A 25,156-nucleotide genomic window follows, 5' to 3' on the forward strand; every position below is an offset into this window, starting at 1 on the left:
AGGTCTTTAAACCCAAAGAATTTGGCGGTATCTCATTCCATTCAGAGGAACCTACCCCATGATTGATAATACACGATTTACTCTACTTAATTTATTTGTTTGTATATCTCCGTTATCAGAGAATCTTTTTAGAGTAATAATTCTCAAGATTTATAATTATAAAATATTTCAGGTCAAGGTGCAGCGTATAGTTAAGAGGAGGTGGGTTACAATAGATTTTTGTTTATAACGGATTTGATAGTGAAATACTGTTAATGAAGGTGGATTTGATAGTAATTTAATTTATTTAATTTAACTGATATTGGCTCTGAGATGTGTACACATCGCCCGTCGCTCTCATTATTGATTATTCTATTTTATTTTAAAGTAGCTTCAATTTAGATGAGATAAGTCGTAACATAGTAGATGTACTGGAAAGTGTATCTAGGAAGACTTTCAAGATATAACTTATTAGTAAAGTGCTTCATTTACACTGAAAATTTTTCTGTGCAAATCAGGATATCTTGATTATTTATTTTATTATATTTATTTTTTGTTTATTTAATTATTTAATATAAATAATTTTATTGTATTTTTGTCTTAGTATATTTTATAGAATTGATTTTTTAAATTATAGTTTATTGGTGTATTGTAAGTGTTTTATGAAATATTATTTTAAATTTTTTTAAGTAGATTTTATTTATTGTACCTTTTGTATCAGGGTTTATCAAAATTTTAGTATTTATTTTACTTGTCTCGATTTGGGTTGATTTATAAATAATTTATAGTTAATGTATCATAATTATTATTAAATTATTTATAGAAATGAGATGTTCATCGTTTCCCAAGATATCTAGTTTCTTAAGAAAAAATTTAATTTTTTAAAGTTATTTGTTTTTATTTAATTTTTTAAGTAAAAATATTAACTTATTTATTCTTTAAGGGATAAGCTTTGAAGTTAATAACCATTAATTTATTTTATAGAAATATAATAGTAAACTTTAAACCAGCTATCTTTAAGATTACGTTTTAGTTCATTATTTTTTATTTTGATTTTATAAATATTTTAGGTTTTTTATTAAGATTATTAATTTAATTTTAAAATTTTTGTAATAATGATAGAATTAGTATATTTATTTGTATGAAATTTTTACCTTGTGAACTTATTATAAGGAACTAGGCAAAATTGATTTCCGCCTGTTTATCAAAAACATGTCCTCTTGTTTATATTTTGAGGTCTGGCCTGCTCACTGAGCGTATTTTTAAAGAGCCGCAGTATTTTGACCGTGCAAAGGTAGCATAATCATTAGTCTCTTAATTAGTGGCTGGAATGAATGGCTTGACGAGAAATCAACTGTCTCTTAATAAATTTTTGAATTTAACTTTTGAGTCAAAAGGCTTAAATTCTTCTTTAGGACGAGAAGACCATATAGAGGTTGACATTTTACTTTTATATAGTTTTTTGTTTGTCTTTCTATATTTAATGATGATGTTTTGTTGGGGTGACATGAAGAATAGATAAACTCTTCATTATTATATCATTTATTTATGTTTGTTATTTTGATCCATAATTTATGATCATAAGATTAAGTTACCTTAGCGATAACAGCGTAATTGTTTTTGAGAGCTCATATCGACAAAGCAGATTGCGACCTCGATGTTGGATTAAGAAAAATTTTTGGTGCAGGAGCCCAATGATTAGGTCTGTTCGACCTTTAAATTCTTACATGATCTGAGTTCAGACCGGCGTGAGCCAGGTCGGTTTCTATCCTAAGATTGTTAATCCATATTAGTACGAAAGGACCATATGGTTAAAATATTTTTTGTTATATTGATTAATATTAATTTATTTACTATTTTGACAGATTAATGTGTTGAATTTAGAATTCATTTATGTAGATTTTTTCTACAAATAGTATTGATACTTTATGATTTATTTATATTTATTTTGAATTTTCTTTTATTGGTTATTTGTGTTTTAATTAGTGTTGCCTTTTTAACTTTATTAGAGCGTAAGGTTTTAGGTTATATTCAGATTCGAAAGGGTCCAAATAAGGTAGGTTTTGTTGGAATTCCTCAGCCATTTAGAGATGCTATTAAGTTAATTTGTAAGGAGCAGCCAATTCCTATTATATCTAATTACCTACTTTATTATTTTTCCCCTGTTTTTAATTTAATGATTTCTTTAGCCGTTTGAGTAATTTTTCCTTATTTAACTTATATGTGTTCTTTTTCTTATGGATTTTTATTTTTTTTATGTTGTACTAGATTAGGTGTTTATACTGTTATAATTGCTGGTTGATCTTCTAATTCAAATTATTCATTATTAGGTTCTCTTCGTTCTGTTGCTCAAACAATTTCTTATGAAGTTAGTTTAGCTTTAATTTTATTGTCTTTAATTATTTTAATTGGTAGTTTTAATATGTTTGATTTTATAAACTATCAGCTTTATTGTTGATTTATTATTATTTCTTTTCCTTTAGCTTTAGCTTGTTTTGCTTCTTGCTTAGCTGAAACTAATCGTACTCCTTTTGATTTTGCTGAAGGGGAATCTGAGTTAGTTTCAGGATTTAATATTGAGTATGGTGCGGGTGGTTTTACTTTAATTTTTTTAGCTGAATATACTAGAATTGTCTTCATAAGAATGTTATTGGCTTTAATTTTTTTGGGCGGTGATTTTTATTCTTTTATATTTTTTATTAAGCTTGCTATTATATCTTTTGGTTTTATTTGGGTTCGTGGAACATTACCACGGTTCCGTTATGATAAATTAATGTACTTAGCTTGAAAAAGTTTTTTACCTTTATCTTTGAATTTTTTTATTTTCTTTGTTGGTTTAAAGATTTTATTTATCTCATTTGTTTAGTCAAATTTTTTGAGAAAAGTTAATAGAAGAGTTAAACTTCTAATTTTATGTTTTCAAAACATATGCTTTTCCTAAGCTAATTAACTTTATTCCTTAATTAATTTATCTCATGCGTTTGCGACATGGACATTAATTAAGAAATATGTGAAGTAAATAATTGTTAAGATTTGACCTGTTATAATATAAGGTTCTTCAACAGGTCGTTTACCAATTCACGTTAGTAAGCATACAACAACTACTATAATTCAGAATAAAATTTGATTAATAGGGTAAAATTGAATGCCTCGGAATGGTGTTTTATTATAAAATGGTAAAATTATTAAGATTCTAATTGATAAAAATAATGCAATAACACCTCCTAACTTATTAGGGATAGATCGTAGAATTGCATATGCAAATAGGAAATATCATTCTGGTTGAATGTGAACTGGTGTTACTAATGGGTTGGCAGGTACAAAGTTATCTGGATCTCCTAATAGGTAAGGATTAATTAAACATAGTATATTTAATAATGATGTTATTATTACAAATGTAATAGAATCCTTAAAGGTAAAGTATGGATGGAATGGAATTTTTTCAATATCTCCATTTAGTCCAAGAGGATTATTAGATCCTGTTTGGTGAAGAAAAAATAAATGAATTGCTTCTATAGCAGCAATAATAAGTGATAATACAAAATGGAATGTGAAGAATCGATTTAATGTTGCATTATCAACAGCGAATCCTCCTCATACTCATTGGACTAAATCTGTTCCTAAGTATGGGATTGCTGATAATAAATTAGTAATTACTGTTGCACCTCAAAAAGATATTTGGCCTCAGGGTAAGACATATCCTATAAATGCAGTTGCTATAACTAAAAATAAAATCACTGTACCAATTATTCAGGTATGTATATATATATAAGATCCATAGTAAATTCCCCGTCCTACATGTAAGTAAATACAAATAAAAAATATAGATGCTCCATTTGCGTGTAAGGTCCGGATAATTCAACCATTATTTACGTCTCGGCAGATGTGTACTACACTACTGAATGCTATTTCAATATTTGATGTATAATGTATAGCTAAAAATAGTCCAGTTACGATTTGAATTACCAAACATAACCCTAATAGGGATCCAAAATTTCATCAAAATGAAATATTTGTTGGGGCAGGTAAGTCAATTAAAGAGTTATTAATAATTTTAATTAAAGGATGTCTTAATCGTAAGGGTTTATTCATTAGTAATTATCTTATTTTACGAATAGGTCCCTGATTAATATTGGTGATTTTAACAACTGCTAGTAGTGCTAAAAATAAATAAATTATTATTATTATTGTAATAATGAATGTTGGTCTATTATATAATTTTTCTAAAGATATTGTTATTTCTTGATAATTTATTGAATTATCAATATTTATAGTTTCGGTGTTTTTGAAAAAGTCTATAAATATAGATATATCTAGAATAATTAATATTAATATGATAAATACTCACATTATTAATGTAATAATTATAGTGATTGATGTAGGCTGAAATATTTCGTTTGATGCAATTCTTGTAATGTAAATAAATAATACTAGTATACCACCAAGAAATGTTAAAAATAAAATATATGATAATCAATATCTTTCTATTATTGTTCCTGTTATTAATCCAACTAGGAAGGTATGCAGGATAATAAAAAGCATTATTGATATTGGGTGTCTAAATTTAATAAAATTAATATTTATTACATTTGATAATGATATAATTATTATTTTGATCATTTCAGGGGTTAGTTTATTTAAAATACCGGTTTTGGGGACCGATGATGGAAGCTTTTCCACCTCTGAAGTTTTAAAAGTGGGGGCTGGACTTATTTATGGTTTACAAGACCGGCGTTTTTTTTAAACTATTAAAACTAATGTTTATATTCTCTATTTTTACTTCTTTATTGATTTATTTTGCTGGTGTTTATGTTTTTTCTTCTAAACGTAAACATTTATTAATGGTTCTTTTGAGATTAGAATATATTGTTCTTTCTTTATTTATGTTAGTTATTGTTTTTCTTATTGAGTTTGATTATGATTATTTTTTTCCTGTTATTTTGTTAGTTTTTTCTGTTTGTGAGGGTGCTTTAGGTCTTTCTATTTTAGTTTCAATAATTCGTTCTCATGGTAATGATTTTTTTAATTCTTTTGGTTTATCTTTATGTTAAAGTATTTATTTATAACTATTTTTTTGATCCCTATTTGTTTATTAAATAATTGTTGATGGTTGGTTCATTCTTTAATGTTTCTGTCGGGTTTTGTTTTTATAATTTGTGTTTATTCATATGCTGATTTGAATATAATTAGATATTATTTTGGTATTGATTATTTTTCTTTTAGTTTAATTTTACTTAGTTTTTGGATTTGTTCTTTAATAATCACTGCTAGAGGTTCAGTTTATTTAAGTTCATATCATTCTAATTTTTTTGTTTTTATGGTTTTGATTTTAATAATTATGCTTTATTGTTCATTTGCTAGATTAAGTCTTCTTTCTTTTTATATTTTTTTTGAGGCTAGATTAGTTCCTACTTTACTTTTAATTTTGGGTTGGGGTTATCAACCTGAGCGTTTGCAGGCTGGTGTTTATTTAATTTTTTATACTTTGGTTGCTAGATTACCTTTATTATTAGTTTTATTTAAGGTTTATGATTTTTGTAATACTTTATATTTTCCTTTATTGGTTGATTTTGGTTCTTATTATTTTATGTTTTATGTATTTATAATTTTGGCTTTTTTAGTTAAGATACCTATGTTTTTGGTTCATTTATGACTTCCTAAGGCTCATGTAGAGGCCCCTATTTCAGGTAGAATAATTCTTGCTGGTGTTTTATTAAAGTTAGGTGGTTATGGTATTTTTCGTGTTATAAAGGTTATTTCTTATTTGGGTTTAAAGTTTAATTATTTTTGATTGTCTTTAGGTTTATCTGGGGGTGTTATTGTAAGATTTATTTGTTTTCGTCAGGTTGATTTAAAGTCTTTAATTGCATATTCTTCTGTTGCTCATATAAGAATGGTTATTGGTGGATTGATGACTATGAATTGATGAGGTTGTGTAGGTTCTCTTTCTCTTATGGTTGGTCATGGTTTATGTTCTTCTGGTTTATTTTGTTTATCTAATATTATTTATGAACGTTTAGGTAGACGAAGATTATTAATTAACAAGGGTATAATTAATTTGATGCCAAGAATGGCTTTATGATGATTTCTTTTAAGATCATCAAATATGGCTGCTCCTCCTTCTTTAAATTTGGTAGGTGAAATTAGATTATTAAATAGAATTATATCTTGATCTTCTTTTAGATTCTTTGCTTTGATTTTTTTATCTTTTTTTAGAGCTGTTTATACTTTGTATATATATTCTTATTCTCAGCATGGGAATTATTATTCTGGTGTTTATACTTGTTCTCTTGGTTATTTTCGTGAATATCATCTTTTACTTTTACATTGATTGCCTTTAAATATTCTCTGTTTAAAGGGTGAATATTTCTTTGTTTAGTTTGCTTAAGTATTTTAATTAAAAATATTGTTTTGTGGAATCAATGATATGAAGTTTTTCATCTTAGGCCGTGAATTTATTTTCTATTTGTTCTTTGAGTTTTTTTCTTTGTTTATTTCGAGAACTATAATTTTTATGTTAGGTATTTATTATTTAATAATTGATTATAGAGTTTTTGTTGAGTGAGAGCTTTTCAATTTAAATGGTTCTATAGTTGTTATAACTTTAATTTTGGATTGAATATCTCTTATTTTTATATCTTTTGTTATATATATTTCTTCTTTGGTTATTTATTAAAGAGAGGATTATATATCTGGTGAAAAGAATATAAATCGTTTTATTATTATTGTTTTAATATTTATTCTTTCTATAGGTTTTTTAATTATTAGTCCTAATTTAATTAGAATTTTATTAGGTTGAGATGGTTTAGGTTTAGTTTCTTATTGTTTAGTTATTTATTATCAAAATGTAAAATCTTATAGTGCTGGTATATTAACTGCACTTTCTAATCGTATTGGTGATGTTGATATTTTAATTTCTATTGCATGAATGTTAAATTTTGGTGGTTGAAATTATATTTATTATTATGATTTTATTTCTAATTCTTTTGAAATAAAGCTCATTACTATATTAATTGTTTTAGCAGCTATAACTAAGAGAGCTCAGATTCCTTTCTCTTCATGACTTCCTGCTGCTATAGCAGCTCCTACTCCTGTTTCTGCTTTAGTTCATTCTTCTACTCTTGTTACTGCTGGTGTTTATTTATTAATTCGTTTTAGACCAATATTGGATACTTATAATTGTGGTTGATTTTTACTTTTAATTGGTTGTATAACTATATTTATGGCTGGATTGGGCGCTAATTTTGAGTTTGATTTAAAGAAGATTATTGCTCTTTCTACTTTAAGACAACTTGGTTTAATAATAAGAATTTTGGCTATAGGTTATCCAAAGCTTGCATTTTTTCATTTATTGGCTCATGCTTTATTTAAGGCATTATTATTTATATGTGCAGGTTCAATAATTCATAATTTGAAGGATTCTCAGGATATTCGTTTTATAGGATCAATTGTTAATTTCATACCTTTAACTTCAGTTTGTTTTAATGTTTCTAGTTTATCTTTGTGTGGAATACCTTTTTTAGCGGGATTTTATTCAAAGGATTTAATTCTTGAGATGGTTTGTTTAAGATGAATTAATTGTTTAATTTTTTTTCTTTATTTTTTTTCTACTGGTTTAACTGCTTCTTATTCTTTTCGTTTGTTTTATTATTCAATATCTGGTGATAATAATTTTTATTCTAGATTTTCTTTTGATGATAAGGGTTATTATATTTCATTTGGAATAATTGGTCTATTGTTTGTTGCTGTTTTTGGTGGTAGTCTTTTATCTTGATTAATTTTTCCTATTCCTCATGTGATTGCTTTACCTTATTATTTAAAGTTTTTAACTATTACAGTTGTTATTTTAGGTGCTTATTTAGGTTATCTTATTTCTAATTTTGATTTTTCTCATAATTTATTTTCTTTAAGTATACTTTCTTTTGTTAGATTTGCTGGTTCTATATGATTTATACCTTTTCTTTCAACTAAGTTTATTAGATATATTCCTTTAAAAATAGGTTATTATTCATCTAAGTCATTTGATTATGGTTGAGGTGAATTACTTGGTGGTCAAGGTTTATATAGATTATTTATTTATTTAATTGGTTATATTCAAGGTTGATATGATTCTAATTTCAAGATTTATCTTTTAACTTTTATTTTTTGAATATTTATTTTGGTAATATTGTTTTTCGTTTACTTAAATAGCTTATAATTAGAGCGTGACACTGAAGATGTTAAGGAAGTATTTTTACTTTTAAGTATTTATAAATATAGATATATTATTTTTACAGTGAAAATGTAATGTTTTATTTAAACTATATAAATTCTAGAAATGTTAACGGAGTTTAACCGCTAATATAAAAAGTTAGCAGCTTTCATATTGGCTTTACATTTCCTTAATTGGAACTATTATAGTTCAATTATATTATTAACAGTAATACGCCTCTTTTTGGCTTCAATTAATAAGAATAAGGGTAGTACATACCAATCTTCCAGGTCGAAACTGACTGCAATATTTCGCTTCTTATTCTATATAAGGTTGATTGATAATATCAATACTTTTTGAATGCAACCCAAATGTTATATTTAACTACAACCCTTTATTCTGCTCATTGTAATGCTCCTTGGTTTCATTCATGGTATAGTCCTCCTAAGAGAACTAGAATAAAAAATATTGTTGATACTGTTCAGATTATAATGTCTGAAGTTTTAAAAATAATTACAATTGGTAGAATTAGTGCAATTTCTACATCAAAAATTAAAAAGATTACTGTGATTAGGAAGAATCGTATTGAGAATGGTATTCGTGCTGATCTTTTTGGATCAAACCGACATTCAACTGGTGACCTTTTTTCTCGATCATTAATTAATTTTTTTGATAGTGTTGTTGCCAGGATTATAACAATTATTGGAATAATAAATCTAATGAAAACTCTTGTTGATAGAATTAGAATTGTTTTTCTTGATTTATATCAAGTTTTCTGATTGGAAGTCAAATGTACTATTTATACTAGAAAAACAATTATCTACCTCATCAATAAATAGAGATATATAAGAATAATCATACTACGTCTACGAAGTGTCAGTATCATGGTGCTGCTTCAAATCCAAAGTGATGTCTTGGTGAAAATTGATTTATTGAGTGTCGAAGTAGACATGTTGATAAAAAGATTGTTCCAATAATTACGTGTAAACCATGGAATCCTGTTGCAACAAAGAATGTTGATCCATAAACTGCATCTGCAATGGTAAAAGGTGCTTCTCAATATTCATATGCTTGAAGTATTGTAAAGTATAGTCCTAATAACACTGTGAAGAATAATCCTTGTACTGCTTGAGTATGATTAGATTCCATTAAACTATGATGTGCTCATGTTACTGTTACTCCTGATGCTAAAAGAATAGCTGTATTAAGTAATGGAATTTGTATAGGGTTAAAGGGTTGAATTCCTATTGGAGGTCATAGTATTCCTAGTTCAATTGTTGGTGCTAATCTTCTTCTAAAGAATGCTCAAAAAAAAGAAACGAAAAATAATACCTCTGATGCAATAAATAAAATTATTCCTCATCGTAATCCAATTGATACAAATCCTGTATGTAATCCTTGACATGTTCCTTCTCGTACTACATCTCGTCATCATTGCATTATAGTTAGTAGGGTAATTCCAAATCCAATTATGAATAAGTTAATATTAAATAGGTGGAATCATTTTGCTAGTCCTGATACTAGGACTATTGCTCCAATTGCTCCTGTTAATGGTCAAGGTCTATAGTCTACTAAGTGGAATGGGTGGTTTGAGTGAGTTGTTAACATAGGTTTAATATACTTCTCTAGAATATAGAGTTCTTAGAATTGAGAAAACATAGGCTAGAATTATTGCTACTGCTGATTCTAGAATTAATAGAAGTATTTGTCCAATAATTAGTAATGAGATTAAGTTTATTGCTATAGATGGTCCTGTGTTTCCTAATAAGGTTAATAATAAGTGTCCTGCAATTATATTTGCTGCCAACTGTACTGCTAATGTACCTGGTCGAATAACATTACTAATTGTTTCAATTAGTACTATAAATGATATTAATGCAGGCGGTGTACCTTGTGGTACAAGGTGTGTAAATATATGATTAGTATGGTTAATTCATCCAAATAATATAAATCTTAGCCATATAGGTAGGGCAATTGCAAATGTTAATGCTAAATGTCTTGTTCTAGTAAAAATATAAGGGAATAATCCTATGAAATTGTTAAATAATATTATAATAAAAATTGAGATGAAAATGAATGTTGTTCCATTAAATGATTTTGGTCCAAGAAATGTGTTAAATTCATTATGTAAGGTTAAATTTAGTTTATTTCAGATAATGTTAATTCGTGATGGTGTAAGTCAAAATAGTGATGGGATTAATAATAGTCCTAGAAATGTTCTAGTTCAATTTAATGATAAATTAAAGATGTTAGTTGATGGGTCAAATGTTGAGAATAGATTTGTTATCATTTTCAATTTAAGTTTTTTATTTCAATTGTTCCTTTTTCTGCTCTTTTAATAAGGTTAGGTTTAAATGAGAAGAAGTTTATTTGATTAAACAAGATTAATGTAGCTGAAAATATAATGAATAGTGAGAATCATATAAGAGGGGATATTTGAGGGATTTGGATATAATTTCCCCATCAGAAGTAGTCGTTAATTTACTATTATTTGGTTTAAGAGACCATTACTTACTTTCAGTCATCTGATGAATTTCAAGGTGTACTAATTTTTTTTAGTTACTTTAGATTGACACTCTAATGTTATTTATTTTAACTAACTCCTTAAATTATCTTAGATAATCACTTAATAAATAAATTTACTGAAGTTCTTTCAATTACAATTGGTATAAATCTGTGGTTTGCTCCACAGATTTCTGAGCATTGTCCAAAGAATAATCCAGGTCGATTTATTGTGAATGTTCCTTGATTTAACCGACCTGGCGTTGCATCAATTTTAACCCCTAATGCAGGAACTGCTCATGAGTGTAGAACATCTGATGCTCTTGTTAATACTCGTACTTCTGTATTTATTGGTAGGATTGTTGGGTTATCTACATCTAGTAGTCGGAATCCATCATTTGCTAGGTCTTGTTCTGGTGTTATATAAGTGTCAAATTCTACGTCTATGAAGTCTGAATATTCATATCTTCAATATCATTGTCGTCCAATGGTTTTAATTGTAATTATTGCATCTACTGAATCATCAAGTAAATATAATAGTCGTAATGATGGAAGGGCAATAAAAATTAATGTAATTGCTGGTAAAGCTGTTCAGATTGTTTCAATTAAATGTCCATGAAGTATATTACGGTTAGTATAGGCAATAAATAATATATAACTTAGGGCATAACCTACAATTACTGTAATTAATAATAATACGACCATAGTATGATCATGAAAGAATGATAATTGCTCCATTAATGGTGAAGCTCCATCTTGAAGAGATAAATTTGATCATGTTGCCATTAATAAATATTTTCTAATAAAAGGTCAAACCTTTATTTGTAGAGCTTAAATCTACTGCACTAATCTGCCATATTAGAATCTAGAGATTAATGGTAATTCTGAGTAACTATGTTCTGCAGGAGGGTTATTTTGTAGTCATTCTGTTGATCTTCTTATGTTAGCTCTAAATATAATTGCTCGGTTTGTAATCATTCTTTCTCATATAATTACAATGAATATAATGATTCCTACAATAGAAATTGTAGACCCAATTCTTGATACTACGTTTCATGATGTATATGCGTCTGGGTAGTCAGAGTATCGTCGAGGTATTCCTGCTAATCCTAGGAAGTGTTGAGGAAAGAATGTTATATTTACTCCACTGAATATAATTGTAAATTGGATTTTTAATCATGTATTATTTATAGTTAATCCTGTAAATAGTGGATATCATTGAATGACACCTCCTATAATTGCAAATACTGCTCCTATAGATAATACATAATGAAAGTGGGCTACTACATAATATGTATCATGTAATACAATATCAAGTGATGAATTTGCTAATACTAATCCTGTTAATCCACCAATTGTAAATAGGAAAATAAATCCTAGAGCTCATAATAATGGTGGATTGAACTTGAATTTAGTTCCATATAATGTAGCTAATCATCTAAATACCTTAATTCCTGTAGGTACAGCAATAATTATTGTTGCTGATGTAAAATATGCTCGTGTGTCAACATCCATTCCTACTGTAAATATATGATGTGCTCATACAATAAATCCTATTAGTCCAATTGATAGTATAGCATAAATTATACCTAATGTTCCAAATGATTCAATTTTTCCTCTTTCTTGACATACAATATGTGAAATAATTCCGAACCCCGGTAGAAATAAAATATAAACTTCTGGGTGTCCAAAGAATCAAAATAGATGTTGATATAGAATTGGGTCACCCCCTCCTGTAGGGTCAAAGAATGATGTATTTAAATTTCGATCTGTTAATAATATAGTAATAGCTCCTGCTAAAACTGGAAGTGAAAGAAGGAGAAGTAATGCTGTAATAGCTACAGATCATACAAATAAAGGTGTTTGATCTAAAGTTATACTTTCTGATCGTATATTAATTGCTGTTGTAATGAAATTCACTGCACCAAGAATAGATGATACACCTGCTAAGTGCAGTGAAAAAATAGCTAGATCTACAGATGCACCCCCGTGTGCAATAGCTCCTGCTAGAGGAGGGTAAACTGTTCATCCTGTACCAGCACCATTATCTACTATAGAAGATGTAAGAAGAAGGGTTAGTGAAGGTGGTAGTAATCAAAAACTTATATTATTTATTCGTGGAAATGCTATATCTGGTGCACCAATTATTAGTGGAACAAGTCAATTACCAAATCCACCAATTATAATAGGTATTACTATAAAGAAAATTATTACGAATGCGTGAGCTGTAATAATAACATTATAAATCTGGTCATCCCCAATTAGAGATCCGGGTTGGCCAAGTTCAGCACGAATAAGTATTCTTATTGATGTTCCTACTATTCCTGCTCATGCTCCAAATATGAAGTATAAAGTACCAATGTCCTTATGGTTTGTTGAGAATAATCATTTTTGCGGTAAGATGGCTGAATTTTAGGTGGTAGACTGTAAATCTACTTATGAGATGTTTTCTCTCTTATCATATTTAGGTCTTATATTCAATTATGATTCTAGACTGCAATTCTAGAGGTGTAAAATTTTACTAAGGCCTAAAAGATTATTCTTTTAATTATAACTTAGAAGGTTATTAGTTTGATTAACTTAAGTCCTTAGTATAATGAAATTAAGGTTGATGTTGGAATCAATCCTATTGTTGAAATTATTACTGTTATAGGAAGAATGATTCTTGATTTTTGGGACTTTATCTTTATAGATCACGAATTTTCTGTGTATGATATAATTAGAGCTGAGAATCTAATACGTATATAGTAGTAGAGTGTAATTGTAGTTAATACAACTATAATAGTTATAATAGTTGTTATATTGTTTTCTATTAATGATTGTATTACAATTCATTTTGGTAAGAATCCAAGGAATGGTGGTAGTCCACCTAAAGATAATAAAGATAAGAATATTATGAATTTAATTTCGGTTTTTATATTTCTGGCTGAATAAATTTGATTTATGAAAAATAAATTTATTTGCTTAAATAATAAAACTATAATTAATCTTAATAGTGAGTAAATAATGAAGTATAGTTCTCAGATGTTTTCTCTGACTGTTAATGATCTAATTATTCAACCTAGATGTCTGATTGATGAATATGCTAAAAGTTGTCGTAAGGATGTTTGTTTAAACCTCCTATTGCCCCAATAATAATTCTTAAGATAATAATTGTTCAAATAAAAGTTCTTAATTGAATACAATAAGATAAGACCATTATTGGGGCGATTTTTTGTCATGTTATTAATGTTAAACAATTATTTCATCTTGATGCTCCTATAACTTCTGGAAATCAGAAATGGAAAGGTGCAGCTCCAATCTTTAATAATAGTCTAGATCTAATTATTATTGATGGGATAAATTCTGTTTCCCATCCCATGGGATATTTTATTTGAATCAGCAAAATTGAAAATAATAATATTGTCGATGCTATTGCTTGGACAATAAAATATTTAATTGATGATTCATTTATTATTATATTTTTATTTCTTGTGAGGAGCGGAATAAATGAAAGTAAGTTGATCTCAAGTCCTATTCAAACCCCAAATCAGGAATTTGATGAAATGGACAGGATCGTTCCTATCATTAATGTTGATAGGAAGAGAAGTTTTGTAGAGTTGTTGGTCATTAAAAAGGAGAGGATTGATACCTCTATAAATGGGGTATGAACCCATTAGCTTGTTTAGCTTACCTTTTTACATTAAGGTGTATGATGCACGTTAGTTTTTGATACTAAAGGAGGTAGTTTAATTCTATCTTATGTAATTTTAATGAAGGTAATTTTATTTACTTTATTTACCCTATCAAGGTAACCCTTTAATCAGGCACTTCATTGATTTAATATATAAATCGAAAGTTTTTTTTTGAAATTCTTTTATGTATTATTTTGTTTAATTAGGATTAATTTATCCTGCTCATTTTATTTTTTTATATATATATATATATAATAAATAATTTATATTAATATATTACATTTAATTGAAATTAAAGTATTATAAGTTCATCTTACCATTATCAATTGATTATTTTAATGCAATTATTTACCTAGGATTATAGCTACTTATGTTTTTAGCTTAAAATAGGTTATTATAATATAATATTTATAATAATATGTAATTTAATATTTAATATTATTATAATTGGATATAATAAATAAAATTATTAATTTAAATATAAAATATTATAATTAATATAGATAATTATATTAATTATAATAATATAATTATGTAAATTATCTATAATTAGATAATTTAACTAATATATATGAAAGTTAACTTAATATATAAAAAAAGAATTCATATTAATAACATATTATATTAAATTACATAATTGTATAAAATATATTTATTATATTATTTAATCTTTCTTTATTTTTTAGTGAAAAGAAAGATTAAATAAGAAAGAATATAATACATTTATTGCTATACATGTTCCATATTAATCTTTAATTATATATAATAGAGAAGTTGTTGTGGTCATACATAGGGGCGTTTCTTTTTTTTTTTGTTAATGTTTGTGGTTTTTTTCTTTTTTTTTCTTTAAATATTTGAATCTTTTATTTTTTCCTGAATTAATAGATTTAAAATTTTCTTATTTTTTATTTTAAAAGTTTTATTCTTGCTTGTTTATTCACTTTTTCTTTGTATTATATGTAAGTTTTGTTAGACTAAATGTTCTTTTTGCAGTAATTCGATTTAATTATCAAGTGATTTTGGATTTAGCAATTGATTTAGTATCGGCATAATTCGTGCCAGCAGCCGCGGTTATACGATTGATACAAGTGAATATTATTGGTTAAAACAGTTGTTTATATTATTAGGGTTGAAATATAAATTTGTAAGGTGAAATGTTAAAATTTATTTGTGGCCCTTTTTATGAATCTGTGAAATTTAAATAATAAACTAGGATTAGATACCCTATTATTTTAAATGTTAATTATATTTACCAGGGTACTATTAGTTAAGGTCTTTAAACCCAAAGAATTTGGCGGTATCTCATTCCATTCAGAGGAACCTACCCCATGATTGATAATACACGATTTACTCTACTTAATTTATTTGTTTGTATATCTCCGTTATCAGAGAATCTTTTTAGAGTTATAATTCTCAAGATTTATAATTATAAAATATTTCAGGTCAAGGTGCAGCTTATAGTTAAGAGGAGGTGGGTTACAATAGATTTTTGTTTATAACGAATTTGATAGTGAAATACTGTTAATGAAGGTGGATTTGATAGTAATTTAATTTATTTAATTTAACTGATATTGGCTCTGAGATGTGTACACATCGCCCGTCGCTCTCATTATTGATTATTCTATTTTATTTTAAAGTAGCTTCAATTTAGATGAGATAAGTCGTAACATAGTAGATGTACTGGAAAGTGTATCTAGGAAGAGTTTAAAGATATAACTTATTAGTAAAGTGTTTCATTTACACTAAAAATTTTTCTGTGCAAATCAGGATATCTTGATTATTTATTTTATTATATTTATTTTTTGTTTATTTAATTATTTAATATAAATAATTTTATTAATTTTTGTCTTAGTATATTTTATAGAATTGATTTTTTAAATTATAGTTTATTGGTAATGTAAGTGTTTTATGAAATAATATTTTAAATTTTTTTAAGTAGATTTTATTTATTGTACCTTTTGTATCAGGGTTTATCAAAATTTTAGTATTTATTTTACTTGTCTCGATTTGGGTTGATTTATAAATAATTTATAGTTAATGTATCATAATTATTATTAAATTATTTATAGAAATGAGATGTTAATCGTTTCCCAAGATATCTAGTTTCTTAAGAAAAAATTTAATTTTTTAAAGTTATTTGTTTTTATTTAATTTTTTAAGTAAAAATATTAACTTATTTATTCTTTAAGGGATAAGCTTTGAAGTTAATAACCTATAATTTATTTTATAGAAATATAATAGTAAGCTTTAAACCAGCTATCTTTAAGATTACGTTTTAGTTCATTATTTTTTATTTTGATTTTATAAATATTTTAGGTTTTTTATTAAGATTATTAATTTAATTTTAAAATTTTTGTAATAATGATTTAATTAGTATATTTATTTGTATGAAATTTTTACCTTGTGAACTTATTATAAGGAACTAGGCAAAATTGATTTCCACCTGTTTATCAAAAACATGTCCTCTTGTTTATATTTTGAGGTCTGGCCTGCTCACTGAGCGTATTTTTAAAGAGCCACGGTATTTTGAACGTGCAAAGGTAGCATAATCATTAGTCTCTTAATTAGTGGCTGGAATGAATGGCTTGACGAGAAATCAACTGTCTCTTAATAAATTTTTGAATTTAACTTTTGAGTCAAAAGGCTTAAATTCTTCTTTAGGACGAGAAGACCCTATAGAGCTTGACATTTTACTTTTATATAGTTTTTTGTTTGTCTTTCTATATTTAATGATGATGTTTTGTTGGGGTGACATGAAGAATAGATAAACTCTTCATTATTATATCATTTATTTATGTTTGTTATTTTGATCCATAATTTATGATCATAAGATTAAGTTACCTTAGGGATAACAGCGTAATTGTTTTTGAGAGCTCATATCGACAAAGCAGATTGCGACCTCGATGTTGGAAAAATTTTGGGTGCAGGAGCCCAATGATTAGGTCTGTTCGACCTTTAAATTCTTACATGATCTGAGTTCAGACCGGCGTGAGCCAGGTCGGTTTCTATCCTAAGATTGTTAATCCATATTAGTACGAAAGGACCATATGGTTAAAATATTTTTTGTTATATTGATTAATATTAATTTATTTACTATTTTGACAGATTAATGTGTTGAATTTAGAATTCATTTATGTAGATTTTTTCTACAAATAGTATTGATACTTTATGATTTATTTATATTTATTTTGAATTTTCTTTTATTGGTTATTTGTGTTTTAATTAGTGTTGCCTTTTTAACTTTATTAGAGCGTAAGGTTTTAGGTTATATTCAGATTCGAAAGGGTCCAGATAAGGTAGGTTTTGTTGGAATTCCTCAGCCATTTAGAGATGTTATTAAGTTAATTTGTAAGGAGCAGCCAATTCCTATTATATCTAATTACCTACTTTATTATTTTTCCCCTGTTTTTAATTTAATGATTTCTTTAGCCGTTTGAGTAATTTTTCCTTATTTAACTTATATGTGTTCTTTTTCTTATGGATTTTTATTTTTTTTATGTTGTACTAGATTAGGTGTTTATACTGTTATAATTGCTGGTTGATCTTCTAATTCAAATTATTCATTATTAGGTTCTCTTCGTTCTGTTGCTCAAACAATTTCTTATGAAGTTAGTTTAGCTTTAATTTTATTGTCTTTAATTATTTTAATTGGTAGTGTCAATCTAAAGTAACTAAAAAAAAATTAGTACACCTTGAAATTCATCAGATGACTGAAAGTAAGTAATGGTCTCTTAAACCAAATAATAGTAAATTAACGACTACTTCTGATGGGGAAATTATATCCAAATCCCTCAAATATCCCCTCTTATATGATTCTCACTATTCATTATATTTTCAGCTACATTAATCTTGTTTAATCAAATAAACTTCTTCTCATTTAAACCTAACCTTATTAAAAGAGCAGAAAAAGGAACAATTGAAATAAAAAACTTAAATTGAAAATGATAACAAATCTATTCTCAACATTTGACCCATCAACTAACATCTTTAATTTATCATTAAATTGAACTAGAACATTTCTAGGACTATTATTAATCCCATCACTATTTTGACTTACACCATCACGAATTAACATTATCTGAAATAAACTAAATTTAACCTTACATAATGAATTTAAAACACTTCTTGGACCAAAATCATTTAATGGAACAACATTCATTTTCATCTCAATTTTTATTATAATATTATTTAACAATTTCATAGGATTATTCCCTTATATTTTTACTAGAACAAGACATTTAGCATTAACATTTGCAATTGCCCTACCTATATGGCTAAGATTTATATTATTTGGATGAATTAACCATACTAATCATATATTTACACACCTTGTACCACAAGGTACACCGCCTGCATTAATATCATTTATAGTACTAATTGAAACAATTAGTAATGTTATTCGACCAGGTACATTAGCAGTACGGTTGGCAGCAAATATAATTGCAGGACACTTATTATTAACCTTATTAGGAAACACAGGACCATCTATAGCAATAAACTGAATCTCATTACTAATTATTGGACAAATACTTCTATTAATTCTAGAATCAGCAGTAGCAATAATTCAAGCCTATGTTTTCTCAATTCTAAGAACTCTATATTCTAGAGAAGTAAATTAAACCTATGTTAACAACTCACTCAAACCACCCATTCCACTTAGTAGACTATAGACCTTGACCATTAACAGGAGCAATTGGAGCAATAGTCCTAGTATCAGGACTAGCAAAATGATTCCACCTATTTAATATTAACTTATTCATAATTGGATTTGGAATTACCCTACTAACTATAATTCAATGATGACGAGATGTAGTACGAGAAGGAACATATCAAGGATTACATACAGGATTTGTATCAATTGGATTACGATGAGGAATAATTTTATTTATTGCATCAGAGGTATTATTTTTCGTTTCTTTTTTTTGAGCATTCTTTAGAAGAAGATTAGCACCAACAATTGAACTAGGAATACTATGACCTCCAATAGGAATTCAACCCTTTAACCCTATACAAATTCCATTACTTAATACAGCTATTCTTTTAGCATCAGGAGTAACAGTAACATGAGCACATCATAGTTTAATGGAATCTAATCATACTCAAGCACTACAAGGATTATTCTTCACAGTGTTATTAGGACTATACTTTACAATACTTCAAGCATATGAATATTGAGAAGCACCTTTTACCATTGCAGATGCAGTTTATGGATCAACATTCTTTGTTGCAACAGGATTCCATGGTTTACACGTAATTATTGGAACAATCTTTTTATCAACATGTCTACTTCGACACTCAATAAATCAATTTTCACCAAGACATCACTTTGGATTTGAAGCAGCAGCATGATACTGACACTTCGTAGACGTAGTATGATTATTCTTATATATCTCTATTTATTGATGAGGTAGATAATTGTTTTTCTAGTATAAATAGTACATTTGACTTCCAATCAGAAAACTTGATATAAATCAAGAAAAACAATTCTAATTCTATCAACAAGAGTTTTCATTAGATTTATTATTCCAATAATTGTTATAATCCTGGCAACAACACTATCAAAAAAATTAATTAATGATCGAGAAAAAAGATCACCAGTTGAATGTGGGTTTGATCCAAAAAGATCAGCACGAATACCATTCTCAATACGATTCTTCCTAATCACAGTAATCTTTTTAATTTTTGATGTAGAAATTGCACTAATTCTACCAATTGTAATTATTTTTAAAACTTCAGACAATATAATCTGAACAGTATCAACAATATTTTTTATTCTAGTTCTATTAGGAGGACTATACCATGAATGAAACCAAGGAGCATTACAATGAGCAGAATAAAGGGTTGTAGTTAAATATAACATTTGGGTTGCATTCAAAAAGTATTGATATTATCAATCAACCTTAAATAGAATAAGAAGCGAAATATTGCAGTCAGTTTCGACCTGGAAGATTGGTATGTACTACCCTTATTCTTATTAATTGAAGCCAAAAAGAGGCGTATTACTGTTAATAATATAATTGAACTATAATAGTTCCAATTAAGGAAATGTAAAGCCAATATGAAAGCTGCTAACTTTTTATATTAGCGGTTAAACTCCGTTAACATTTCTAGAATTTATATAGTTTAAATAAAACATTACATTTTCACTGTAAAAATAATATATCTATATTTATAAATACTTAAAAGTAAAAATACTTCCTTAACATCTTCAGTGTCACGCTCTAATTATAAGCTATTTAAGTAAACGAAAAACAATATTACCAAAATAAATATTCAAAAAATAAAAGTTAAAAGATAAATCTTGAAATTAGAATCATATCAACCTTGAATATAACCAATTAAATAAATAAATAATCTATATAAACCTTGACCACCAAGTAATTCACCTCAACCATAATCAAATGACTTAGATGAATAATAACCTATTTTTAAAGGAATATATCTAATAAACTTAGTTGAAAGAAAAGGTATAAATCATATAGAACCAGCAAATCTAACAAAAGAAAGTATACTTAAAGAAAATAAATTATGAGAAAAATCAAAATTAGAAATAAGATAACCTAAATAAGCACCTAAAATAACAACTGTAATAGTTAAAAACTTTAAATAATAAGGTAAAGCAATCACATGAGGAATAGGAAAAATTAATCAAGATAAAAGACTACCACCAAAAACAGCAACAAACAATAGACCAATTATTCCAAATGAAATATAATAACCCTTATCATCAAAAGAAAATCTAGAATAAAAATTATTATCACCAGATATTGAATAATAAAACAAACGAAAAGAATAAGAAGCAGTTAAACCAGTAGAAAAAAAATAAAGAAAAAAAATTAAACAATTAATTCATCTTAAACAAACCATCTCAAGAATTAAATCCTTTGAATAAAATCCCGCTAAAAAAGGTATTCCACACAAAGATAAACTAGAAACATTAAAACAAACTGAAGTTAAAGGTATGAAATTAACAATTGATCCTATAAAACGAATATCCTGAGAATCCTTCAAATTATGAATTATTGAACCTGCACATATAAATAATAATGCCTTAAATAAAGCATGAGCCAATAAATGAAAAAATGCAAGCTTTGGATAACCTATAGCCAAAATTCTTATGATTAAACCAAGTTGTCTTAAAGTAGAAAGAGCAATAATCTTCTTTAAATCAAACTCAAAATTAGCGCCCAATCCAGCCATAAATATAGTTATACAACCAATTAAAAGTAAAAATCAACCACAATTATAAGTATCCAATATTGGTCTAAAACGAATTAATAAATAAACACCAGCAGTAACAAGAGTAGAAGAATGAACTAAAGCAGAAACAGGAGTAGGAGCTGCTATAGCAGCAGGAAGTCATGAAGAGAAAGGAATCTGAGCTCTCTTAGTTATAGCTGCTAAAACAATTAATGTAGTAATGAGCTTTATTTCAAAAGAATTAGAAATAAAATCATAATAATAAATATAATTTCAACCACCAAAATTTAACATTCATGCAATAGAAATTGAAATAGCAACATCACCAATACGATTAGAAAGTGCAGTTAATATACCAGCACTATAAGATTTTACATTTTGATAATAAATAACTAAACAATAAGAAACTAAACCTAAACCATCTCAACCTAATAAAATTCTAACTAAATTAGGACTAATAATTAAAAAACCTATAGAAAGAATAAATATTAAAACAATAATAATAAAACGATTTATATTCTTTTCACCAGATATATAATCCTCTCTATAATAAATAACCAAAGAAGAAATATATATAACAAAAGATATAAAAATAAGAGATATTCAATCCAAAATTAAAGTTATAACAACTATAGAACCATTTAAATTGAAAAGCTCTCACTCAACAAAAACTCTATAATCAATTATTAAATAATAAATACCTAAAATAAAAATTATAGTTCTCGAAATAAACAAAGAAAAAAAACTCAAAGAACAAATAGAAAATAAATTCACGGCCTAAGATGAAAAACTTCATATCATTGATTCCACAAAACAATATTTTTAATTAAAATACTTAAGCAAACTAAACAAAGAAATATTCACCCTTTAAACAGAGAATATTTAAAGGCAATCAATGTAAGAGTAAAAGATGATATTCACGAAAATAACCAAGAGAACAAGTATAAACACCAGAATAATAATTCCCATGCTGAGAATAAGAATATATATACAAAGTATAAACAGCTCTAAAAAAAGATAAAAAAATCAAAGCAAAGAATCTAAAAGAAGATCAAGATATAATTCTATTTAATAATCTAATTTCACCTACCAAATTTAAAGAAGGAGGAGCAGCCATATTTGATGATCTTAAAAGAAATCATCATAAAGCCATTCTTGGCATCAAATTAATTATACCCTTGTTAATTAATAATCTTCGTCTACCTAAACGTTCATAAATAATATTAGATAAACAAAATAAACCAGAAGAACATAAACCATGACCAACCATTAGAGAAAGAGAACCTACACAACCTCATCAATTCATAGTCATCAATCCACCAATAACCATTCTTATATGAGCAACAGAAGAATATGCAATTAAAGACTTTAAATCAACCTGACGAAAACAAATAAATCTTACAATAACACCCCCAGATAAACCTAAAGACAATCAAAAATAATTAAACTTTAAACCCAAATAAGAAATAACCTTTATAACACGAAAAATACCATAACCACCTAACTTTAATAAAACACCAGCAAGAATTATTCTACCTGAAATAGGGGCCTCTACATGAGCCTTAGGAAGTCATAAATGAACCAAAAACATAGGTATCTTAACTAAAAAAGCCAAAATTATAAATACATAAAACATAAAATAATAAGAACCAAAATCAACCAATAAAGGAAAATATAAAGTATTACAAAAATCATAAACCTTAAATAAAACTAATAATAAAGGTAATCTAGCAACCAAAGTATAAAAAATTAAATAAACACCAGCCTGCAAACGCTCAGGTTGATAACCCCAACCCAAAATTAAAAGTAAAGTAGGAACTAATCTAGCCTCAAAAAAAATATAAAAAGAAAGAAGACTTCATCTAGCAAATGAACAATAAAGCATAATTATTAAAATCAAAACCATAAAAACAAAAAAATTAGAATGATATGAACTTAAATAAACTGAACCTCTAGCAGTGATTATTAAAGAACAAATCCAAAAACTAAGTGAAATTAAACTAAAAGAAAAATAATCAATACCAAAATAATATCTAATTATATTCAAATCAGCATATGAATAAACACAAATTATAAAAACAAAACCCGACAGAAACATTAAAGAATGAACCAACCATCAACAATTATTTAATAAACAAAGAGGGATCAAAAAAATAGTTATAAATAAATACTTTAACATAAAGATAAACCAAAAGAATTAAAAAAATCATTACCATGAGAACGAATTATTGAAACTAAAATAGAAAGACCTAAAGCACCCTCACAAACAGAAAAAACTAAAAAAATAACAGGAAAAAAATAATCATAATCAAACTCAATAAGAAAAACAATAACTAACATAAATAAAGAAAGAACAATATATTCTAATCTCAAAAGAACCATTAATAAATGTTTACGTTTAGAAGAAAAAACATAAACACCAGCAAAATAAATCAATAAAGAAGTAAAAATAGAGAATATAAACATTAGTTTTAATAGTTTAAAAAAAACGCCGGTCTTGTAAACCGGAAATAAGTCCAGCCCCCACTTTTAAAACTTCAGAGGTGGAAAAGCTTCCATCATCGGTCCCCAAAACCGGTATTTTAAATAAACTAACCCCTGAAATGATCAAAATAATAATTATATCATTATCAAATGTAATAAATATTAATTTTATTAAATTAAGACACCCAATATCAATAATGCTTTTTATTATCCTTCAAACCTTCCTAGTTGGATTAATAACAGGAACAATAATAGAAAGATATTGATTATCATATATTTTATTTTTAACATTTCTTGGTGGTATACTAGTATTATTTATTTACATTACAAGAATTGCATCAAACGAAATATTTCAGCCTAAATCAATCACTATAATTATTACATTAATAATGTGAGTATTTATCATATTAATATTAATTATTCTAGATATATCTATATTTATAGACTTTTTAAAAAACACCGAAACTATAAATATTGATAATTCAATCAATTATCAAAAAATAACAATATCTTTAGAAAAATTATATAATAGACCAACATTCATTATTACAATAATAATAATAATTCATTTATTTTTAGCACTACTAGCAGTTGTTAAAATCACCAATATTAATCAGGGACCTATTCGTAAAATAAGATAATTACTAATGAATAAAGCCTTACGATTAAGACATCCTTTAATTAAAATTATTAATAACTCTTTAATTGACTTACCTGCCCCAACAAATATTTCATTTTGATGAAATTTTGGATCCCTATTAGGGTTATGTTTGGTAATTCAAATCGTAACTGGACTATTTTTAGCTATACATTATACATCAAATATTGAAATAGCATTCAGTAGTGTAGTACACATCTGCCGAGACGTAAATAATGGTTGAATTATCCGAACCTTACACGCAAATGGAGCATCTATATTTTTTATTTGTATTTACTTACATGTAGGACGGGGAATTTACTATGGATCTTATATATATATACATACCTGAATAATTGGTACAGTGATTTTATTTTTAGTTATAGCAACTGCATTTATAGGATATGTCTTACCCTGAGGCCAAATATCTTTTTGAGGTGCAACAGTAATTACTAATTTATTATCAGCAATCCCATACTTAGGAACAGA

At 26.6% G+C, this 25,156-nt stretch overlaps 2 long non-coding RNA genes across 3 annotated transcripts in view; one reads left to right on the forward strand and one right to left on the reverse strand.

Moving 5' to 3' along the window:
• The window catches only part of LOC126278632 (uncharacterized), a 37,318-nt gene extending 20,057 nt beyond the window's left edge, over window positions 1-17,261 (forward strand). Inside the window, exon 2 of the long non-coding RNA XR_007550740.1 lies at window positions 16,887-17,261. This is a non-coding gene — a long non-coding RNA (uncharacterized LOC126278632). The remainder of the gene's footprint in view (window positions 1-16,886) is intronic.
• Window positions 1-25,156, reverse strand: part of LOC126278634 (uncharacterized) — a 46,129-nt gene that overhangs the window by 14,656 nt on the left and 6,317 nt on the right. The window contains exon 1 of one of the 2 annotated variants that reach the window (XR_007550743.1): window positions 16,302-16,879. The exons of the other annotated variant lie outside the window; for it this stretch is intronic. This is a non-coding gene — a long non-coding RNA (uncharacterized LOC126278634). Of the gene's footprint in view, window positions 1-16,301; window positions 16,880-25,156 lie in introns of those variants that run through there. 2 annotated transcript variants of the gene reach the window in all.

The sequence above is a fragment of the Schistocerca gregaria genome, chromosome 6 (assembly GCF_023897955.1).
Source record: "Schistocerca gregaria isolate iqSchGreg1 chromosome 6, iqSchGreg1.2, whole genome shotgun sequence".
Lineage (NCBI taxonomy): Eukaryota > Metazoa > Arthropoda > Insecta > Orthoptera > Acrididae > Schistocerca > Schistocerca gregaria.